This window comes from Rhinoraja longicauda, chromosome 10 (assembly GCF_053455715.1).
Source record: "Rhinoraja longicauda isolate Sanriku21f chromosome 10, sRhiLon1.1, whole genome shotgun sequence".
NCBI classification, from domain to species: Eukaryota; Metazoa; Chordata; class Chondrichthyes; order Rajiformes; family Arhynchobatidae; genus Rhinoraja; species Rhinoraja longicauda.
Window position 1 is genome coordinate 43,267,161 of NC_135962.1, and position 23,184 is coordinate 43,290,344.

The 23,184-nt window shown below is 41.4% G+C and overlaps 1 long non-coding RNA gene across 1 annotated transcript; it reads left to right on the plus strand.

Annotated features, from left to right (window-relative positions):
- Window positions 1-230: 230 nt before the first annotated feature.
- LOC144597675 (uncharacterized) lies at window positions 231-21,916 on the plus strand. The gene is made up of 4 exons (XR_013547784.1): window positions 231-526; window positions 12,023-12,140; window positions 18,185-18,300; window positions 18,464-21,916. It is a non-coding gene; the product is annotated as an uncharacterized LOC144597675 (long non-coding RNA).
- The last annotated feature ends 1,268 nt before the right edge of the window (window positions 21,917-23,184 follow it).

Consider the following 23,184-nt stretch of genomic DNA (forward strand, 5'->3'; position numbering starts at 1 on the left):
CAGCGTCTCTGGGAGAACATGGAGACGCTTCGGGTTTCTGGATTGTATTCTGTATTTCAGGTGAAGTGTAGCGGGTTGTAACGAGGGGAGGGGAGGGGACTGTCGTGGAGCCAGTGTTTACCTGCGGATCCCCTCGTATTTCTCCACCCACCTTAGCTCAGTCCCACCCAGTACCTGACATTACGGAGAGAGAGAGAGAGAGAGAGAGAGAGAGAGAGCGTCAACAAGCTCCTAGCAACTCACTTAGAAACAGTGAAAGCTCGGGCTCGCCAATCGGCTGGGAGGTAGCGCTGGTGATGTGAGTCTCACGCTTGTCTTCATTTAACACACACAGGCTGCCGCTCACAAGCCAGGACGGAGGGCGACCGCAGACTCACTTGCCCGGGACAGGATACACCCGGCCACTGCAGCCCACCCGCAAGCTCTGGAACAGGGGGGTGTCCGGTCGGAGGGTCCATTCCCACTGGGGTACTGACTGGGCTGCTGTCGTGGGACCAAGCACTTCGTTAGCTTTGTCACTGGCAAGGTAATTCTTAACATTGGACGAGAGTTACCTGCTGGGACGGGGACGGGGAGGGGGGGAGGGGGAGGGTGTGGGGTGATGGGCTAAAACTCTGGACCAAAAGTTAACAGAACAACCTCCAGTTGCATTCGTTGAACCAGCTCGCTTCAGATATTAGCCCCTTCATTCAACGTTGACAGTTAAGTTTTTTGTTTCGTTTTGCAAATGGGATCATTCGTTGAATATATCCTCAGGTGGTGGGGGGAGGGAGGGGAGGGGGGGAGAGGAGATTTTTTTTAAAAAAGTCGTTGCACGATTCAGTTGCGACAGCGAAATCTGACTGCAGGTTGTAACTGTTTCCAGTCTTTGACTCGTGTCTTGCGCGTCGCGGTGAGTGGAGCGGTGGCGGTCAGTGAGCGAGTCCACTCACACTGCATGGATGAGAAATGAAACGCTCTCTTCCTTCATTTTATTTTAAAACGACCTTCCTCTGTTGATCAGCGGAGTTCTACTTTTTGAAAGGGTGAAAGGTGAACCTATTCAAATTTCAAATAATTTTTTTTTTTTAAATTGGACTATCTGACAATTTAGCAGATTTAGCAGCGCGTTACATGCGGATAAAAAGGGGGGAAAAGGTCTAAGCTCAAACCATCTCTCCCCTGGTCACATTCAAGTGAATCAGTTGGCCTGAACTTAAGATTGTTCCCCATGTTGGGGAAGTCCAGAACCAGGGGTCACAGCTTAAGGATAAGGGGGAAGTCTTTTAGGACCGAGATGAGAAAACATTTCTTCACACAGAGAGTGGTGAGTCTGTGGAATTCTCTGCCATGGAAGGTAGTTGAGGCCAGTTCATTGGCTATATTTAAGAGGGAGTTAGATGTGGCCCTTGTGGCTAAAGGGATCAGGGGGTATGGAGAGAAGGCAGGTACAGGTTACTGAGCTGGATGATCAGCCATGATCATGTTGAATGGCGGTGCAGGCTCGAAGGGCAGAATGGCCTACTCCTGCACCTGTTTTCTATGTTTCTATGTTTATCCACATGTAACGTGCTGCAGTCAACCCCTGAAACTATAAGACCCTCCCTCAATCTTCTAAATTTCAGCGAGTACAAGCCGAGTATATCCAGGGGGAAAAGGTCTAAGCTCAAACCATCACTCCCATGGTCACATTCAAGTGAATCAGTTGGCCTGAATATATACAAATAAATCAACACTTTTAGAGAAAGAGAGCTCTGTAGACTGGCGTATACATTGAGCCCGCGACCTGAAGGCAGTCCGAAGGTTATCTGGCAGCCGAGGGCTTGGAGATCAATGCTATCCATTTACTCAGCTGTAACTGACAGCCTGTGAACTGCGAGATTAGTTACTGCTTGTACAATGTAAGGTGGAACCTCGTATCCGACACGTAATGCGGCCCGGCATGTAGGTCAGAGTCTGACCCTAGATACCACGCAATGCCAGTGCCAGGAATCTGATCACCAAAATATTGTAAGCCCGCCCCCCGTCCCCGAGGGTCAAATATGTCATACATACATGACTTGGTCAAGTGCTATGATGTCCATCCTTGTCCTCTGGGACCTCTTAGTGCAATTGTCTTCAGCCCGGTTTCGGCTAGCTGACCGTGTGGGTCATAGTCATAGAGTGATACAGCGTGGAAGCAGGCCCTTCGGCCCAACTTGTCCACACCTGCCAACATGTCCCGGCGACACTCGTCCCACTTACCTGCGTTTGGTCTACATCCCACCTGTCTAACTGCTTCTTAAACGTTGGGATTTTCCCAGCCTCAACTACCTCCTCTGGCAGCTTGTTCCATACACCTACCGCCCTTTGTGTGAAAACGTTACCCCTCAGATTCCTATTAAATCTTTCCCCCTTCACCTTAAGCCTATGTCCTCTGGTCCACGATTCAACTACTCCGGGCAAGAGACTCTGTGCATCTATCCGATCTATTCCTCTCATGAGGGTGAGAGGTGAGGGATGGTGGAAATATGTATTCACTGTAACAAAGGATACTGGTAACAAAGGTTACTGGTGGGATTTGGTGGATGCAGATACAGCCGTTCCATGTGAGGCTTTTATATTGGAACATGGACATGCAGGGAATGGAGCGATACGGATCACCTGTAGACAGAGGAGATTAGTTTAACGGCATCACACGGGGAGAAAGTGTTAGAGTACCTCAGCGGGTGAGGGAGCATCTCCGGAGAACATGGATAGGTGACGTTTCGGGTCGGGTTCCTTCTTGAGACAAGATAACTTGCCATCGTCCAGAACCAGGGGCCACAGTTTAAGAATAAGGGGTAGGCCATTGGGAACGGAGATGAGGAAAAACTTTTTCACTCAGCGAGTTGTAAATCTGTGGAATTCTCTGGCTCAGCAGGCAGTGGAGGCCAATTCTCTGGATGCTTTCAAGAGAGAGCTATAGAGAATGAATCCGTATGGGGAGAGGGCAGGAACGGGGTACTGATTGTGGATGATCAAAAATCATCAGTAAACTTCAATACATTCAAAACTCCGCTGCCCGTCTACTCACCCATTCCCCGATCCGTGACCATATCACCCCCGTCCTTTACAAACTCCACTGGCTCCCCATCCCCCAGAGAATCCAGTACAAAATCCTCCTCATGACCTACAAAGCCCTCCATAACCTGGCCCCATCCTACCTGACTGACCTCCTCCACAGGCACACTCCCACCTGCACCCTCCGCTCTGCTGCTGCCAATCTCCTGTCCCCCCCCATCCGGACCAAACTCAGATCCTGGGGGGACAGGGCTTTCTCCATCGCTGCTCCCACCCTATGGAACTCACTACCCCAAACCGTCAGAGACTCCTCCTCACTCACCACATTCAAAACATCACTGAAGTCTCACCTGTCCAGCACTGCCTTCAACCACTGAAGGCCACCTCACCTTCTGTCTCCTTTTTCTGCTCGTTTACTTATTTAGCTATTTATTCACTTCTCTATGTTCTAGAAATCCCTGTAAAGCGTATTTGAGTGTTTGAAAAGCGCTATATAAATGTAATGCATTATTATTATTATTATTATTATCAGCCATGATCACATTGAATGGCGGTGCTGGCTCGAAGGGCCGAATGGCCTACTCCTGCACCTATAGTCTATTGTCCATTATCACGTTCAGCACGGACATTGTGTGCCGAAAGGCCTATTTCCATGCTGTACTGATCGATACTCTATGATACACTTCTAACGATGGTCTATGAGCGGCTCATACATTTCCACCCAAAAATGGAACCGAGAAAATACTAACAAACCCAGACATAAGGAGAAAATACTAACAAACCCAGACATAAGGAGTAGATAAGAAATTATATCTGGCTGACCGTGGAATCAGGGAGTGGAGTTAATTGGACAGGACCGGCATCGAGCATCTGAGGCACATCCCAGAGCATGTGGTCCACGCCAGCAAAAGCTACAGGCTTTTATCAACAGAATTGGAGTATTGGTCTGCTACCTCATTTTAAGCTCACCGGTATTTACAGCAGAGACACCGGGCGACCATCCCGGGTGTCTGGGTGTAGCAGTTTCCGACTCACTGCACAATAACAGCACAATTTTCCATTATTACATTCGCGTCGAACAACTGCATGGCTTCCCGGCCAAGGCGTTCCAATGATGCTTGCAATATTGTTTCTTTTAGTCTTACGATCTCAAATCGTTGTCGGATGGAGTCAATTGGAACCGAGAATCAGGCAAGGGCGGTTAACATTTTCCTCTGGCACGGAGGGCGGGAGCTAGAATTGGAACTAGAACTAAAAGACTGGGTAGGCAAGTCTCGAATCCGTTTAAAAATGTAAGTTAATGGATATCCTATGAGTCTATTACAGCTGAAGGAAGATTGAATAAGAATCTGTTACCCCACATGGATAGTGTTCCTGTGAAGCGGCTTCGTGGCTCCTGTTCATCACTATCAGGTTTTTTTTTGTTGCAGTTGTGCTGTGATGGGGAAGGTCGTTTGAGGATCAAAGGGCAATGAACAGATTGGATGAGGTGGCCGCTTGCTTATTTTCAGGTGTTCATTGGTGTTCCCAGTTCAGGACAGGGAGAATCCTGGAAGTATGCAAGAAGGAACTGCAGATGCTGATTTAAACCGAAGATAGACACAAAAAGCTGGAGTAACTAGATCGACCCGAAACGTCACCCATTCCTTCTCTCCAGAAATGCTGTTTGTCCCGCTGAGTTACTCCAGCTTTTTGTGTGAATCCTGGAAGTATTTGGCCAGGCCCATCTTTTAGTGTTTCAAAACACGGGCGACCTGCAATTCAGAGGACAATACACAACAGAAAGCATTGGGAGTTTAGATGGAAGCGAGAGAACACTTAAGGAAAGCCCCATATTTTAATCAGTTTACCATGAATTTGTTGACTTATAATGCACTGCTTTTAACAGAATAATGATCACCACCAACATTCATATTCCAATCAAATGCAAAAGCATACTAGTATTTTTTCCCCCTGTTAGTAACATAATTAAATGAATATCAAATAATTACGTATGTTCACCTTGAAAGAAAGTAAAGCTGGTTGCTTGTGAAAACTTGGATTGGCTCTTAAATGGCACTAGTGACAGTAAATGACAGCCAGTGTAATCTCCTCTTAATGAAAATGTGTGTGAGGAGAGCATAAAAACAGATGGTCAAACATAAATAAAATTATGTTTGTTTTTCATCATGATTTAAAACAAGCTGACAAGCAATTATGTTGGAACAATAGAGAAAAATAAATCTCACACATATTCCTGATTCCTACCTGGCACATCTTTGGTGGTTTTTAATATCTAATCAATTCTAAGAGGTTTATTTTCTCAGCTATAACTCCTTTGCCCATTTAGGAAAGCAGAGGCTTTATGATTATTTTATCACATCAGCTGAGGTGTAAATTTGAAATCACTGATTTGCAGTGTCAAATATATCTATATATTTTTTGCAGAAAGTGTAATTTTGAACACTGTTTAATGGAAGTGGAGATAATAGTAACAGCCTTATGGTTTAGCACAATGCTGGGTGAAGAACTACACACATTGGCCGGTCAATCTCTGGTGTGTCTGCTGGACTTACCTTTCCTTCCTCAGCATCTCTCTGCCACTTGCGTGCTAAACCTTCAGCTTTTAGGCCACCTGTCTTTGAATTTCATTTTCAAGGATTTGGCCTTCATTGGCAAGGCCAGGATGTATTGATTATCCTTAGGTGCCCCTGAGAAAATGGTGGTGAGTCACCTACATGAACTAATGCATTTTATTTTTGGTTTGCAGAGTTAAACATTGCTTGTTGTTCTTTTGTCTGCATGTTCTAGTCCATCGAGGTCAGTGTGAAGGCAACAGGCATCCTCTGTACACAATGTTTTATTGGCAACCAAGATGAATTTCTCCTCTCTGGTGTTTTCTTTGAGCCTCTGGTTACCCTCGCTAGGACAGTTTAGGAGCCTAAAGCTGGAGAGGTGAAGTGGGATGCAGCAAGGAACTAAAGTCTCTGGCATCAGGATATTTAGGGCCAGGCTTTAGATTGAACAGAGATGTTCCCTTAATGCATTTATTATACAAGGGACTGTGTTGGGATTGACATAAATATTATGCCAATTAGATAAAGTTACAGATAATTCAATTTCACCTGGAAGGAATGTTTGAGTCCCAGGATGGAGGAATAGAGGACGTAAAAGGAGAAATGTATGAGAAGGTGGCCTGGGCCTGGGATCAAGTGATCTGATGAATGGATCAGGATCTAATGGAACTGATGGCCCAATTCCAGGGGCACATACAGTTGGGGCAGAGTTGCAATGAGGAGATGTCACATTTATCATGCACATAAAGATGTTTACAAGGATGTTTAAAAGCAGGAAAATATAAATTCTTGCGCATGACCCTGTTTCTTTGGAATGCTGAAAGGTAATAAGAATTTGTATTGATTTTTTCTATTGACTTATTATTGTCACATGTTAGGAAGAAATGAAAAGAATGTGCTGGTGTACCTTTGAACTTGCTTCATTATGATAATAATGGATATTCAACTTTGTCCATGTTCCTACCCAGTTACTATTTCACGTGATTTCTGTACTGTCCGAAATATCATCAATCTCGGTCTCAAATATACTCATCAACTAAGCATTCATATTCCTTGATGTAGAGAATTTCAAATATTTATAAATGCCCAAGGCAATAGATTTTTCCTTACAGTAGTTGTAAAACACTGACTCTGCTAATCATATCTCTTAAAATGTTACTCAGTTTGCCAAACCCAGTTGTCTTTTTTTATAAAATCATGGTGACAATACTTAATAACATTATGATTTTCAATTACCACATAATCGATTCCAGTATTTTCTCAAAAACTGATGACATTAATTGCAACAAAATTCAATTTTGTCTCATTCCTTCTTACTCACAAACAAAATATTATGTCAGCTACCCTCCAGCTCATTGAGAGTCACCAAAAATGGAGTGATTTTTGGAAACTCACAACCAATGTATTCTGTACCTCTGCCACCCATCACTGTTAGAATAGAGGCCATCAGGTTCAGGGGTTTCTTTTGTTTGAACTTCTTTAATTACTCCAGCAGTTTATCGTTACCATTATTGCTCATTCTAATTGGACACTAACTCCCTTCCAATCTTTGCATTTTCTCCTCTTAAGCAGATTCCAAATCTTTGGCTAATATCACTGTTACTTTTTTCTTCCTCCTTTTCTTACCTCTTGCCACAATTTTCAGACATATAGCTTTTCTAATCTTGTTTAAATTTCTTATTCATTTGCTATTATTTTACAATGAACGTCTTAATATGTCAATTTTTTTATCATTCTCTCCAGGTTGCTAAAATTCTCATCTTGTTAGGATAAGTACTCTTATTGGCAATGATATAATATTTTTTCCTTTAATCCAATGCTATCCTCAACCTCTTTAGTTATCCACAGATAGAATATTTTTCCAACAGAGTTTTCCATTCCTCAGCAGAATGCTGTTTCCTCGCATGGTACAACGTACAGGAAATGGTCCCTTCCTGTCACATCTGCTGATCATTTGTTTGTTTGCGTAATGGCCCCATTTTTTCCTTTTTCCATTTCCTCTAACCTAAACCATCCAAGATGTCGCTCAAAACCCGAAACTTCAACCATCTCTCTGCTTCCAATGATAACACCTGACCTGAGTTCCTCCAACGCGTTCTTTTTTGCTGAAAGGAGAAGTTGTTCAGTGTCAGCCAGTTGGAGAAGGCTGGTGGTAGAGGTGGTCAAGGCAATTGGGCTTCCATGCAAGGAATGCTCCACAAGGGAACAAAGATGAAGAGGCACTGTGGTAAGGCTTGCAGAACTGCTGCTTCATAGCACCAGAGACACAGGTTCGATCCTGACCACAGGTGCTTTTCTGTGTGAGGTTTGCACGTGTGAGTCTGTGGAATTCTCTGCCACAGAAGGTAGTTGAGGCCAATTCATTGGCTATATTTAAGAGGGAGTTAGATGTGGCCCTTGTGGCTAAAGGGATCAGGGGGTATGGAGAGAAGGCAGGTACAGGTTACTGAGCTGGATGATCAGCCATGATCATATTGAATGGCGGTGTAGGCTCAAAGGGCCGAATGGCCTACTCCTGCACCTATTTTCTATGTTTCTATGTTCTTCTCGTGACCACACGGGTTTCCTCTCGGTGCACTGGTTTCCTCCTACATCTCAAAGATGCGCAGTTTGCAGATTAATTGGACTCTGTAAAATTGCCCCTAGTGTGTAGGGAGTGGATGAGATAGTGTGATAACATAAACTAGTGTGAATGGGTGATCAATGTTTAGTGTGAACTCCATGGGTTGAAGGGCCAGTTTCTATGCTGCATCTCTAAATGAAATCTAAAGGTGCAGAAAGTGTATAAGAGAAAATATGCTAGCAAAATAAAGACATTTATGTAAGTACTTGAACTTAATGGATGCACGATAATTTCCTTGTTTTTTGTGTGTTGACAGAGGAGACACGTTCACAATGTCATTTTTGGGTTATTTCTGTGATATTTCTGTGATAATATTTAAGTATCAAGTAAGGACGAGTCAATTTTCCATCAGTTCAGAATGGTCAATGTTTCCGAAGCAAGACACGGATGCTCTGTTCCCCTTCTGTGATTCTTTGTTAAATGTTATGAAGTTCGTGGAATTTTGCATACAAATAAAGCAAGCTATGCACAATATATAAGATGTTAAAGTGTGCATCCTTTGTGTTTTGGCTGCAAATTGAAAGATGCTGTTCAGATAAGAATTGCATTTGGTCAAATTCTAAAAAGATGGTTGAGTAAGTTTATTTCTCTGTATGAACTTCAGCAGATGGTGTTTTTGTATTCGCTTTAGAATTTGATGAAGTAACTCAGGTGATCGCTCCGGGGTTTCTCATGTCACTGGCATAGTGGCTGCAGAACATACCTAGTGTTGAACTCATAACTTGTACTGTTTTGAAGAAATCTGGCAGGATTAATTAAAATGCGCCTCTTTTAATATTCAGAAGAAACCACCATCTTAATTTAATTCCAATATGAAATCTCAGTGAATTCTTTAGGTGACTCTGTTCAGTATACCCTTTTGGATCCTGTTGGGAGGGGATGGAAAGGGACAGGTCTGTGGCATCAGGCTGGGCGTTAAGGCACAGAGGGGTATGGTGACATCAGACGGGGCCGCAGGGCTATAGGAGGCCCATTGGTTAGGGGGACAGACGGGAGATTCTGTGCAGAAAATGGGACTCTAGGATGGTGTGTTGCCCCCTCTTCTGCCAGGGTCAAGGAAGTCCTGAAGCAGCTGCAGAGTATTCTCAAGGTGCCATAAGTTATAATGCACATTGGCACAAATAACATGAGTATAAAAAGGGAATGAGGTCATGCAGAATGGAATTAGGGAGTTAGACAGAAGATTATAAAGCAGGATGTCAATAGTTGGGATTGCCAGATTACTCCCAATGAACCATGCTAGTGAGGGTAGAAATAAGAAGATAGGACAGATGAATGCATGGCTGTGGATTCGGTGAAGAGGGCAGGATTCAGATTTTTGGACCATTGGAAACTCCTTTGGGCCAGAGGATACCTGTACAAGAGGGATAGGCTGCACCTGAACTGGAAGGGAAGCAATATCCTGGTGGGCAGGTTTGCTAGTGCTACTTGGATGGGTTTAAACTAGATTGGCAGGGGGTGTGGAATCCAAAGCTGCAGTGAGGCAGGTGGGAGACTGGAAGTCAGTAGAGAAGGCAAAGAAAGCAACTTCTGTAGACAGGATAGGCAGGAGTACAGCGGTGAGTGAGGAAAGGGAACAGATTAAATTGCATTTAATTCAGAGCTCGAGGCCTGACAGGTAAGACCGATGAACTCAGGGCACGGATAGAGTTGTAACTGGGACTTCTATCACCATTAAAGAGGAATCCTGCCTATGGGAGGGACGGGACAAACAGCTTAATGTTCCAAGGTACAGGTACCACAGGTGAGGTAGAGGTAGGGCTAAAAGAGGAAGGGTAGTTGCTTTACCGATTAAGGAGAGCATCACAGCAGTAGTTCAGGGTGACATTGCTGAAGGATCATCTAGTAAGGCTGTATGGGTGGAACTGAGAAATAAGAAAGGGATGATCACCTTACTGGAATTTGGCTACAGGCCCACAAATAGTCAATGGAAATTAGAGGGACGAATACGCTGGAACATTATGGACAGCTACAAGACTAATAGGGTAGTCTTAATAAGGTATTTTAACTTTCCCAGTGCCAGGGGATTAAAACGATGGAACAGTGTGCCTGTATTCCTAGATCCCTCTGCTCTAAAACACTCTCCAGGACCCTAACATTGATTGGCTAGGTTTGTCTTCCTAAAATGTAACACCAGTACTTATCTGCATTAAACTCCATTAAGCATTCAGCCCACTTGCCCAGTTGATCAAGAGACTACAGTAATCTTTGATAGCTATCTTCACTGTCTACGATAACACCTATTTGATCAGCTGGGCAAATGGGCTGAGAAATGGTGAAAAGAGTTTGAATCAGATAAGCATGAGTTGCTCCATTGTGGGAAGTTGAACCTGGACAGAACCTGGACTGGGCATGAAAGGAGCCTCAGGTGCGTCGTAGAACAGATGGATCTGGGAGTAGAAGTACATAGTTTCCTTACAGTGGTGTGACAGGGAGAAAGGGTGGTGAAGATGGCTTCGGCACCCTGGCATTCAGTCAGGGAATTGAGTATAGAACTTGGGACATTACATTGCACTTGTTCAAGATGTTGGTGAGGCCACACTTGCAGTATTGTGTCCAGCTTTGGTCAGCTTTGGTCTCCCTGCAATGGAAAGATATCATTAAGCTGGAAAGAGAGCAGGGAAGGTTTATGAGGATGTTAGACAATAGACAATAGACAATAGACAATAGGTGCAGGAGTAGGCCATTCAGCCCTTCGAGCCAGCACCGCCATTCAATGCGATCATGGTTGTCAGTTCTCAAGAGCCTGAGCCATAGAGAGAGGTTGAGCAGGCTAGGTCATTATTCATGAGAGCTCAAGAGAGGTGATCTTTTGGAGGTGTACGAATAGATGGGGTGAAAGTACAGTTTTTTTTCCCCCAGAGTAGGTGAATCAAGAATTAGAGGACATAGGTTTAAGGTGTAAGTGGAAAGATTTAATAGGAGCTCGCAGGAGTTTTTTTCTCACAGTGGGGTGGTGGGTGTATGGAACAAATTGCCGGAGGAAGTAGTTGAGGCAGGTACAATGATACCATTTAAAAGACATTCGGACAGATCCATGGATAGGAAAGGTTTAGAGGGACATGGGCCAAAACCGAGCAAACGGGACTATCTTAGATGGGTCATCTTTGTCAGCAAGGACATGTTGGGCCAAGGAGCCTCTTTCCATGCTGTATGAATCTATGACTCAATGACTCTAGTTGCATAGTAGTATGTGATCAATTACAGACATTCACCAAATTACAGCCAAAAATGAAATTATTAAATTAGTGTAAAATGTTTGATATATCACTGGTCAGGTCATCTGAAACTGGGATTCTCCTGCTCAAAAATATGCAATTTTATATACTTAAATATTTCTGGCAAAATTCAAGAACGCTATTAATCTTCCACATATATTGATTTTTACCTTTGTATCCATATATCTCCTGACATCTAAATTAACATATATTGATGTTACTAGGCACTTAATCCAATTGCTGCTTGTTATGACTGTGCAATATTGTAAATAGTCAAAACACAAGCTGATAGTTGTATTTGAATGGAAATAGATTATGTAAAGCTTTACCTGGATATTTTCATAGGGTTGGCCTTTAAAACCAAACACAAAATTAACTGATTTTGTTTTCAACTAGTGTGGTGTGTGAGTGTGCGTGCGTGTGTCTGTGTGTGTGTTTTTGTGTGTGTATGTAAAGGTCTACCTTTTCTTTGAGGCAAGTTTTTGTATATGGATGCTATTATAGAGTGCTATTGTATGATCAGAACAAACAAATGATTTACATATTGTTTGTTCAAAAGCCAGATATTTGATGATATTACCTGCATTTTCTATGTTTTTTTCCAGGAAAACGAGCTACCTTCTGAACCACCATTCAAGGGAGCAAGAGGATAATTTGACTGAATAATCTAATAATTTATTACGCAAGTAGAGGACCGAATGGGATAGTGAAGAAGCTATTAAGGTTGGTGTGCAAGCTTGATGTTAATACCAATTCATGAACCAAGAGGAGGATTAGATATCAGTTCAATTAAAATAAAACATTTGAAACCACCAGTTGGTAATAATTGATTAGTCAGTATTAGTAAAAAAGCATGAAGAGCCAGTTGTCATTGGACCATTTACAATATGCTTTGATATAGATCATTGTCATTTCCTCAGAATCACTCAGTAGAAGTAAATAAGCAGAGGTAACACTTAAAAGAGTGATATTCCTGTGCTGGCCAAATATATAAAGCAAAAAATGTTTATGTTAAGCAGAGTACTGGAACTATTATATGGTGTAGGGCTCTATGGAATGCTCAATGGAAATTGGTCCATCTGAGTGATATCACTTACAGGTTTAAATGGATTTTGAACTTGATTTTATTACTTACTAATAGGAATTATTTGAGGTCGGAACAGATCATCTTACTTCACAGGGTAATGCGGGGAATTTGGCAAGGGCAGGGATTCGGTACAGAGGATGAATGGATTGGTCTGCAACCAAGGTAAAAGTAAAGAGGTGAATATGTACAAAGTCAGAGGTGCTAATTTGTTCCCACAGCATTGAGTCTCCAAAGGTTTCCTTGGATAGAATTTCAGATGCCATTTTCTCTAGCCATGGGTATATCCTGGATCTATATCTATAAAAATGATTTCAATGTTAAAATGTTGGTTGTATTTCAAGTCTTTTGCCACAATTCTTAGTTATTTTTTGATATATTAGTGTCCCAAGAATGATTAGAAACTACAGATAAACTTTCATCCCTTCTTGCCCTTTACTAAGGAATGCTAGCAATTATACTTTATTTACTATCAGTCCACATTGACGGGTTTTAACTCACTAGAATGTATCAGACATAATTTGCCTGATACCCTTAGCAAATATGCTTGTATTATTTAAAAAACTACCAGTCGTTAGATAGGGATTCTTCAAATTATTCATATTAAAATAGAAACTGGAATGACAATTCTGACATGGTTATGCTGTCGTTAAGATGGATGGAAAATTATTACTTGTATCATTTAATAAAAGGGTAATTCTAGTCACATCTATGAAGTAATTGATGTAGAATGTATATATCAGAAACTTAATCGCATTTCTGCTAATTGGAAGATATAAATCAAAAGTTAATGTAGTGAAATCCATGTAAGATCCTGCCAAATTGGATCAACCATTCAATACATTGAATAACAAATAAAATAGATCAATTGATCTTCATGGGTTTCTTTTTTTTAAATTGATTTAGTGGCTGGAAAATGTAAACTGATTTTTCGTCTTTCGATACCATATAACTAATATTGATGAAACATCCTTTTACTGTCATGGGCTAGTGCTCTGAGTTAATGTTTAGAAAATCAGGATCAGAGCTTCAGAATCTAACAGTGTTCCTGTACTTATGTCCTTACAGACTTAATTTAATACTGTATTGGCTTTCTAACACTCTTTGTTATCTACAACATTAAGAAACCATATCATATTCCGAACTGTTGATGCCATTATATAGATTAGATGGAAAGTTGGGTGGAGCATTTAGCAGATGGAACTTAATCCTGATAAGTGTGAGGCACGGTTTGAGACGGGTAACACCACCAGCTCGCCGTCTAAAAACAGCACCGAAGGGGCGCTGGCTAGCGAGGCTGGAGGGGGATCCACCGCCGGGGATGTGCACACATTCTCGGTGTCCGAGCATGAGGTGAGGTGGGCTCTGACGCGTGTGAACACGAGGAAAGCTGGAGGCCCAGATGGTATATCTGGGCGAGTACTAAAGTCTTGTGCTACTCAGCTTGCTCCAGTGCTCACCACAATATTCAACCTCTCCTTGGCAAAGTCCGTGGTCCCTGCATGCTTCAAAAGATCCATCATTGTACCGGTGCCAAAGAATGCCTCTCCAGCGTGTTTAAATGACTACCGACCGGTGGCCCTCACCTCGGTTGTCATGAAATGCTTTGAGAGGCTAGTCAAGAAGCACATCTGCGCCCTCCTTCCTCGCAACATGGACCCACTACAGTTCGCATACCGTCCGAACAGGTCCACGGATGATGCGGTCTCCCAGGTTCTACACACCGCTCTCTCTCATCTGGACAGCCAGGGGGGCTATGTGAGGATGCTGTTCATTGACTTTAGTTCAGCATTCAACACAATAGTCCCCAGCAGACTGGTTGAGAAGCTGCTGGAACTGGGGCTTAGCACCCCTCTGTGTGCCTGGGTCCTGGACTTTCTCACTGCCAGGCCCCAAGTAGTCAGGATGGGGGAACACACATCTAGCTCCCTCACCCTGAACATAGGATCCCCCCCAGGGCTGTGTCCTTAGCCCCCTACTGTACTCCCTGTACACACATGACTGTAGGGCCAGGTTCAGCTCAAACTCCATCATCAAGTTTGCTGATGACACTGTGGTGGTGGGCCAGATCTCCAACAACGATGAGAAGGCCTACCGGGAGGAGGTGGCTGATCTGGCACTCTGGTGTCAGGACAATAGCCTCCTCTTGAATGTCACTAAAACAAAGGAGCTGATTGTGGACTTCAGAAGGGCTAAACATCCAAGGACGTACACGCCACTGGAGATAAATGGGTCTATTGTGGATAGGGTGAGCAGTTTCAAATACTTGGGAGTCCGCATCGCAGAGGATCTGACGTGGGCAACGCACATTGCCGCACTGGTGGGTAAGGCTAAGCAGCGCCTTTACTACCTTAGACAACTGAGGAAATTCAGAGTGTCGCTGAGGATCCTTCATTGCTTCTACTCTGGGGCTGTAGAGAGCATCCTGTCCGGCAACATTACAGTCTGGTTTGGGAACAGCTCTGCCCAGGACAGGATGGCCCTGCAGAGAGTAGTGCGTTCGGCAGAACGCACCATGGGAACTACACTCGTCCCCCTGCAGGACCTATACATCAGGAGGTGCAGATCCAGAGCAAGCAAGATCATGAGGGACCCCTGCCACCCCAGTAACGGACTGTTCCAGATGCTACGGTCAGGCAAACGCCTCCGCTGTCACGCTGTGAAAACGGAGAGGATGAGACGGAGCTTCTTCCCACAGGCCATCAGGATTGTCAACTTTGATAACCCCAGAGACTAAATTTTTGTCGACACTTTTTGTGCTATGTTTAGTAACTTATTAACTTTATTTATATGCTGTAACTGTAATTCTTTTTGTGCACAACCCGCAGGCATTGCCACTTTCATTTCACTGCACATCGAGTATGTGTATGTGACAAATAAATTTGACTTGACTTGACTTGAGATGATGGATTTTGGGATGTCAATTAGAAGTAGACATACACAATAAATGGAAGGGCACGAGGGAATGTTGATGAACAAGGAGATTTGGGAATTCAAATACATAGTTCCATTAAATTGGCAACACAAGATTGTGAAGAAGCACTGTGATATGCTTGTTGGGGACTTGGAATCTAAATTTTGGAGAATTATATTGCAACTTTACCAAACACAGAGTAGACTTCACTTTGAGTACAATGTGTGTTCTGGTTGCCTCTCTATAGGAAGGATATAGTACTACTGGAGATAGTGCAGAGGAGATTCACCAGGTTGTTGCCTGGATTGGAGGACTTTAGTTACAGGGAAAGACTGAATAGGCTACGCTTGGTTTCCCTAGAGCAAAGGAAGCCTGACAGGTATCCTTAAAACATCACCCATTCCTTCTCTCCAGAGATGGCGGCACGGTAGCGCAGCGGTAGAGCTGCTGCTTTACAGCGAATGCAGCGCCGGAGACTCAGGTTCGATCCTGACTACAGGTGCTGCACTGTAAGGAGTTTGTACGTTCTCCCCGTGACCTGCGTGGGTTTTCTCCGAGATCTTCGGTTTCCTCCCACACTCCAAAGACGTACAGGTATGTAGGTTAATTGGCTGGGTAAATGTAAAAATTGTCCCTAGTGGGTGTAGGATAGTGTTAATGTGCGGGGATCACTGGGCGGCACGGACTTGGTGGGCCGAAAAGGCCTGTTTCCGGCTGTATATATATATGATATATGATATGATGCCTGTCCCGCTGAGTAACTCCAGCTTTTTGTGTCTCGGTTCCTTCCTACACACAGGTATCCTCATAGAAGTATGTAAGAGTGAAAGAGGTATAGATAGGTAGATAGTCAGAATCTATTACCCATCGAGGGCAGCACAGTGACACAATGGTAAAGTTGGTGCTTTACAGAGCCAGGTTTGATACTGACTACAAATGCTATTTGTGCGTAGTTTGTATATTCTCGGTGACCGCGGTGGTTTTCTCCAGGTTCTTGGTTTCCTCCCACACTCTAAAGACATATAGATTTGTAGGTTAATTGGCTTAAATAAAATTGTAAATTGTCCCCAGTGTGTCGAATAGTACAAGTGTATGGGATGATCGCTAGTTGGCATGGACTCTGTGGGCCGGAGGCCTGTTTTTGCGCCAAAGCTCTTAAAAAAAAAGTTATAGTTGAAAGTAAAAAAGTCATAACAGTAGTACCCTAATTGATGTGTGCACACACAACTAAAGAGTGGTGTGGAGTCAGATACAGTCATCATGTTTAAGAGACATTTAGACAGACAATATATATAAGCAAGGCAATATATATAAAGATGCAGACTTAATGCAGGCAGATGTGAGTTATGCAAATGAGAAAAACGGTCGACATGGGTGTGATGGGCCAAAAGGATAGCTCCTTGCTGTATGAGTCCGTGAATCAAAGATTATTGCTTATGTATGTCTTCATTCTGTGTTGAATTTTGATGTCATGTTGTCAATGCTACCTGCAAGGTGTTATGAGCTAAATAGGAACCCACATCACCATGGTGTTTCTTAATGAAATGCACATCTGTCCAGTTTGAAGCACACTGAGTATAATGTTTTTCACATGTAAGACTGAGAGCAGTATTATGCTCTAATTATAAAGAAAGAAGAAATAACACAGTCATCTCTCATGTATTTTTGGATTGCAAGAAACCAAATGTTCTTTCTGCCCAATAAATGACTTGAGAGAGTTGATGAAGTACTTATTTTTGGTAATGATGAAGGGAAATAATGTTGATTAGTTGATTAGAAATTTGTCCTTCTTTGAAATACTAACTGGTCATATTTGATATCCACTTGAATAGACAGATGAGATCTTATCTTGACCCATTGGAATGAAGTTATCTGTAAATGTGGCACTTCCATGGCACTGCATTAAAGTGTTTGCCTCAATAACACGTTCAGATGCTGCAGTGGAGTTTTACTTGGCCATGTTTTCAAATTCAATAACCAGAATCTTGTCAGACATTTTCTCTCTGTATGTTATTATTGAATAACCACATCCTGTAATTAAATTACCAAAGGCGTTCATCTGCTTCTTTAGGATCTGCTGAATATTTGCAACCCACCTAGCCGCAGATCAAATGTAAATTCCACTTGGGGTTGTGACTATGATTGATTTGTGAGAAGACAATAAAGGTAATGGTTGGTTAAAATTTTCTGTGGACGCCTATTTGAGGACTAAGACTTTCATGAGGTCAGAGGTTAAACTTCACAGCTAAGAATTATGAGACTATTAAAATCACTGTTAATTTAGCCTTGAAATCAATTAGAGGCAGTTTGTTGTAAAGCTATTTTAGAGGTGCCTGCATTTGTGGCTTTATATCATTGAGGGGCACCTGGAAAAAGATAACTTTCCATATTTACCTAAGTATTGATTATTCATGTAATTTTAGAACCATATTTTTGAAAGCCTTAGTCGTGGCATTAGTGTTTATGTAGTCAGAATTCATGTGATCTTTTATAGTATCTTCTAATAACTTAACCATAGAATATAGATTCTGAGTAATGTTCCCTGGATTACACTGTAACTCCCCTAAGTACTGGGCGTGTGAGTTGGAGGAATTGCTCTCGAGATCATAATGGATGTGAGCTCTGTCTATGTAGTCCCTGACACTGCTGGAGCTGAGAAAATAGACAATTTAAAAATCCCAAATATATCTCTCTTTCTTATCATTGTTGTAATCATTCTAAAAAGTTTCCCCTTTGTTCTGTTGAGAAGATTTTGTGTTTCTTCTGCAGAAAGCTGAGGGAAAAATTTTCGAAATTCATTAACAACGTCGAAAGTAGCATACTTCAAGAGAAAATATGCAGAGGAAGAGGATTTACATAAAGTTTGCAATGGGTACTTTCCAAAAGTAAGCCATTTTGTGAATTGGTAATGAATTTTAAAACAGATTAATCACAATGAATGTAGAAAAATGAAAGCAGGATGCTGCCAATTTGATGTAAAGGTAAGAAATTGTTTTCTGACAATGGGTGCATTGACACTGATTAAACTGCAAAGTTTTTTTTTCCCAGAACTTGATCTTTCCTGAGGATCGAACATGTATACTGAGACTTTCACTAGAAAAATTAAGGATTCTTGAAGATCCTGAAATCTATCTCCGAAGGGCTGTGTTAATAAACAATTTATTGAGGAAAATCCACATTGAAACAGAGAAAGAAGTCTATGAGTATGCTGAACAGTTTAACAAGGCCTCGACACACCTATATTCAGATGCACAGAAGAGAGTGAAATATATGATGAAAGATTATAGTGGATGTTCCCAGTCTTTGTATTATGAAGAGATTGGTTCCTATTCCTTTGTGCCTTTTTCTTCAAGCAATGTCATTTATGGACTTGGTTTCCCAAATGGCCATTTGGGAAAAAGCACTTCCTGAGGTGGAATACCATACAGGATGACCTGCTACATCTTTGTAAGCCAACACTCATCAACTGAATCTGCATTTAAGTCCTTATGTATATTCTCTGATTAGAAAATTGGCGTCTTTATAAAATAATAAAGAAGAGCACTTGGATTAAACTTTGGTATTGATCATATATATTTGGAATATTGTGTAATTGATGTGTAGCTTTTTTCTTGTTTACGGACTATATAGTTGATTAAGGACTATGTGCGTTTTTAAACAAATGTAGTATAAAATAGTGATTTACTGATGTTTCTTTGTAATTGCATTTTGGTGCTTGATTTTGTCATTGTTTTGACTCAGCTCTTCGTTGACCCGCTGAGTTCCTCCAGCACTGTGTTTTGCTCAAGATTCTCGCATCTGCAACTTCTTTTGCCTTTCTTTGTTTAGATAGGAATGAGATAGATTCTTCACTGCCACCTTCATTATTGCTGCTGGAGGCTGGCAATAAACTTTCTCTTGCCTGTCATGGTGCACGATGGGGGGAAACAATCACCTCATCCATGGAAGGGCAGGTCTGCTTGAGTAACCATTGAGGTCGTCATTGTGAATGACTTCCTGAAACAAGTGTAAGGCATTTTGTTCTTGCAGATTTTGGTTCATTGTAAAGACAGCACTGTATGGTTATTGCGGTTCAATTAATTCTCCACAAAGCAAACAGAGCTGCAGCACAGAGATGCGGCTCACAGCGCTAGAGACCTGGATTCGATCCTGATCTCGGTGCTGTCTGTACGGAGTTTGCATCTTCTCTCTGTGACCACATAGGTTTCTTCCGGGTGCTCCCAGGGTGCTCCGGTTTCCATCCACATCCCAAAAACATGTGGGGTTTATAGGTTAATTAGCCTCTGTAAATCGCCCCTAATATCTAGGGAGTGGATGAGAAAGTGAGATGACATAGGACAAGTGTGAACAGGTGATCGGCGGCCGGCATGAACTCGGTGGCTCGAAGGGCCTGTTTCCATGCTGTATCTTTAAACTTAGCTGGTTCGGAAGTTAAGCCTGAACTGAAAACCTGAAATGGAATACAAACTACTTCATATAATCACCCAACAATGCACAATAGATTCTAATGTCTGGATAACATTTACAATACAGGATTATACAGGGTGAAAATGGGTTTACATTTTGAATGGTCTAACTTAGATAGTGAAACAAGATCCAAATCTGTGGGAAAGTAAACTGAAGGAAAAGAATGAATCTATTATAAAGGACTTTTGTAGGGTGGAGCCATTGGTAATATATATCATATATCATATATCATATATCATACTACTCCATTCTTCTTATAGATAGGAATGCAATCATGGATAAAACCACTGATTTTCAAGTTACACTACCAGCAACATACATTGATGGTTTACTATTATACATATTTATTTTCCGTTTTAACCCTTTTGGATGCTTTTTAGCAACAAACTTGGTTGTTAAATTATACCTTTTAATGGAAACTTAAACTTGTGTCCAGGGATCACTGGAGTCTGTGGTATTGAGGCACCATTGTTGTTGTAAGGTGGAACATTGTCAAAATACAGTTGTACAGTTGTACCACATACAATACCGAAAGTGATCACAGTTGAGCTACACTTCTGCATCGCTGGTAGTAATCAATAGGATGGAAGAAAACTATACAGACAAACATTAAATTGTGGATTTCAATACAATAGAAACTTAAACATTGCATCAGCTGCAAAATGAATTGTAGCTAGACCCAACTGTATCAGCTGTAAGTCTAGTTTTGGACTAGATAAGATATTGTACTCTCGCATATATTTATCTTAAAAAGTATAAGCCACAATTGTTGTTAAATTGTATAAATGTTTTAAAAACAATCTTCAGTGTTGCTAGCCCTCTGCTTCTTTGCCCAGTTCCTTGTGTGTTAGGGTGGACAGAGAATGCTGGTAGGTATTGCAGCTTCTTTACAATCTGCAATTTCACCAATGGCAAACTTCCCAGTAGTGATGAATGAAATTCTGAGTGGATACTGCTTGATTTTTTTCTATGCATTCAGGCCAAAGCTCCTAAGCTACTTGAGATGCTGGGGATTTTGGCCCCTGGCAAATAGTTGAATGATAGGACACCCTTGGAATAGCATTGCAAGGAACATTGGTTGTGCATAGCACCGTTAAGCTCAATGATACGGAGATCATTTAGTTACTCTCTCTCCTTAGTGCAACTGAACTATAAAACAGAAATTACAGCTAGGTACAATCTTTCATGACCTCAGGGTTCCCCAAAGCACTTTACAAACAATGATGTGCTTCTTTAGGAATGTCATCATGGTTGTTAGTTTGTCATTAAAGTTACTTTAAATTTACTTAAATTAGTTTTGAGTAATCACATTCTTTGAAATGAAAGAAAACCAAGTTTAACATTTGGATTAAATTATTTTACACAAAGAATGGTTGATATCTGGATTGTGCTGCCAGTGGAGGTGGTGGAATCAGACACAATTGCTAATTTAAGGGGGATTTAGACTGACATGGGTAAAATCCTAACTTGTCTAAAAGAGATTGGTGTGGATGGGCAAAAAGAGTCGTTATGGACATGATGGCCCAAAAGCCCTGTTTCAGTGCTGCGTGACTCCATGATTAATCTAAGATAAACTGAATTAAAAATTAATTTAAAGTAAATAAGTTGTGACACACCCAAACACAGAGAGTAAAATTCAACCCACAGCTCTATGTTTTGTAAATTACCTGATAAAAACCATAGGCAACATAATTATTTAGGTGGTACTGTAACCTGGCGAGTGGTTTGTTCACCAGATGCTGTTTTGCCATGCCAATTATGTTCTTATGCCAGTTGTCAGACCACAATAAAAAATTGAGGTATCTTGTGAGCGTCACCGAACTGGAATTAGTTTAATAAAGTCCTGAGACGCCTAGCCAACAGACCGGTCGGTTTAGCCACAATACAATGCACATTTGGTGCCCCAGCTTGCTGCTTCCATTCGGTGAAGACTGGCACTAAATTTGATTCAGTCCTGAGAATAGTACGGAGCAATTTTTACTGTTTGGGCACACGTTGAATGTCCACATCCGGTGATATTTTCAGCTTACATAAATTACAGTTTTACTTTTAGAGAACTGTTGTGTAATTGCAAACCAAATGATGTAATTAAAAAAAAATTGCCATTATAATTCTGTTCATTGTACTTCATACTGTGGGAATCATTTCTGTTTGATGTGCGCTGTGTAAATTTCAAAACCCATTTAATTCTTAAAGGTTAATTATTTGACCAGAGATGAACATCAATGGGATTTGGTTTTAATTCATCATCTGAATTTACATCATTTTCAGGTATGATATATATATATATATACTGATAAGTGAAGCCAAAATGCCTGTATTTTCAGCTTTCATTCCCATAATGTGGACAATCATTTGGCACTTGTACTCTTCAGCTGTAAGAATTGGGTTCAGAGCTGTAATATCTTGTAGCTTTGTCATTATCTCAAGTTTTATATTGCAACTTTCGATAAGATTTTGGTTCACTTGAAATTCCACAAAATTATTTTTGATTTGAGCCATTTCAAAACATGGTAATATTAATTATTTGTAATTGATAAAACATTTTGTATATTAATGCTTATGTCAGAATTCAAGATTTAAGCTGATCTAATGTATATGCTTGTATTGGATTTGCCCTCTCTGTACAACTAAAGAGTTAGTAACAAATTGCACAAATTCACTTTTACAATGAGCTCAGTGTTCCCTTCCACCAGCAGAATACAAAGGACCATACCATGGAACTACAGAATGACTGCAGAATAGGAGACCATTATTGTCCCTATTGGCTCTCTGTCGAGTAATCTACTCAGTCCTGTCACTCTGTTTGTTCACTATGCAAATAAATGTTCCTATATGTCCAGTTTAAAACCCTTACATCCAGCAAAGCTTGTAAATCCGGTTAGATCTTTAAATATCTTTCCCTATCGTCCAACAGCCTTTTTCTCATAATTAGTTATAAAGTTGGGAGTGGGTTACAATAGAATCTTTTCATTTATCACAATGCACCATTGTATTAAAGGTATCAGTTGATCATGCCTTGTGGTCATGCAAACTAGTAAGTTGGTGTATACTGACGCACGATATTGATGTTTGATTGAATTCATTGGTTTCAAATGCTACTTATTCTTATCGAAGTGGGAGAGCTAGTTATACAAAACTTAAAATTAGTTGTCATTTAAAAAAATTAGCTTTGTATTGGTGGCTGTTCTTTCAATCAATCAGCGTGATACTGAAATAAGGCAGGACATTGTAATAGAGGGGCAATATCTTTGTTAAACTTAGAAATGCAGAGCGTACAGTGTAGACCCACCAAAATCAAA